At 45.8% G+C, this 1,645-nt stretch overlaps 1 pseudogene; it reads right to left on the reverse strand.

Annotated features, from left to right (window-relative positions):
• Window positions 1-443: 443 nt before the first annotated feature.
• LOC133102976 (small ribosomal subunit protein uS5-like) lies at window positions 444-1,302 on the reverse strand (annotated as a pseudogene).
• Window positions 1,303-1,645: the final 343 nt, after the last annotated feature.

Raw genomic sequence — 1,645 nt, forward strand, 5'->3', positions numbered from 1 at the left:
CGCACACCGCAACGAAGAGTAGCCCCCGCTCGCTGCAACTAGAGAAGGCCCACACGCAGTAACAAAGACCCAATGCACCCAAGAATAAAAATAAAATAAAATAAATAAATTTTTTTAAAAAAGGGAAGGGGCACATATATAAAACAACATGAGCCCTAACACCCAACTTTTGGTGTTAAAACCAACCCAAGATGTGTTTGGTCTCTTCATTAACAATTCGACCAATGACAATGCAAAAGGAAAGGCATTTTTCCATGACTGGACCATTTTGTCACAAAAGAAAGATCAGGATATTGGATTGGGCACTGAATGTCTTGCGTTTTAAAGTTTCAACTTAAGAATGATAATTTTAAAATATTAAACATCTGAGGAATTATCTTTCCATTTTAAAAGTGATTTTTTTTTTAAACTGGCTTCATTCACTTTATTTTTCTCGTAGAAAACTATGTTGTGGCTACAGCTGGAGCCTGGGTCCTCTGCATGGAAACTCTGATATGGGTCTTTACAAGATGGTCAGTGAATTCCTGATACGTAGACTTGGTGAACACCATCTCTTTCCAGAGATCAGGAGTGAGATAACTGTAGGTCTTGGAAATGGCATCGAAAGTGGTCTTGGCGAAGTTGCCCAGCATGGCGGTGCAGCCCCTGGCAGAGGTGTAGCGGTCGTCAATTCCAGCCATCATCAGTACCTTCTTGGGCACAGGGGCTGAGATGACGCCAGTGCCCCTGGGGGCAGGGATGAGGCACACCAGCACAGAGCCACAGCGGCCAGTCACCTTGCAAGGGACGGTATGGGGCTTACTCATCTTGTTCCCCCAGGAGCCTCGCCGCACAGGGACGATGGAGAGCTTGGCCAGAACGATGGCCCCACGGATGGCAGTGGCTACCTCCTTAGAGCACTCGACACCCAAACCAACATGTCCGTTGTAATCCCCGATGGCGACAAATGCCTTGAACCTGGTCCGCTGGCCAGCACGGGTCTCCTTTTGCATAGGCATGATCTTCAAAACCTCGTCCTTGAGGGATGCCCCCAAGAAAAAGTCAATGATCTCAGGTTCCTTGATGTGCAGAGACAAGAGACAGATCTTCTCCAGGGACTTGATCTTCATGTCCTTGATGAGGCGGCCCAGCTTAGTGACGGGGAGCCACTCCTTGTCCTCGGCCTCGCCTCCGCGAGCTCCGTGGCTTTCAGCCCCGGCCCCAGACGCCGCTGCCAAAGCCTCCATGGAAGCCACTGCCGCCTCCCATTCCAGGGCCCCTGGGGCCTCCGGGCCCATCGGCAGCCCTGGCATCATCCGCCATTTGGTGTTTTTACGGAGAAGAAGAGCTAAAAGTGATTTTTATTTGAAATTTATTTTTGCTGATGATTTCTATGATGAAATGCCTGTATCAGGAACTCTTACATATCATTGAAATATCTAATCTTGTCACAATATATCAGTTCCTAAAAATGCATGATAATGCATTTTTGTTACAGAAAACCTCTAAGCCATCTCCTATAACCCTAACAGTGAAAAAAATTATTCACTTTTTATCATGATGGTCATCTGTTATTGTTTAAAAAAAACACATAATAGCATTATAAAAAGCATAGAACGACTTATGGGAAATTCCTGAGGATTTCTAGGAATTTCATCTTCTTTTT

Source organism: Eubalaena glacialis, chromosome 13 (genome assembly GCF_028564815.1).
Source record: "Eubalaena glacialis isolate mEubGla1 chromosome 13, mEubGla1.1.hap2.+ XY, whole genome shotgun sequence".
Taxonomy (NCBI): domain Eukaryota; kingdom Metazoa; phylum Chordata; class Mammalia; order Artiodactyla; family Balaenidae; genus Eubalaena; species Eubalaena glacialis.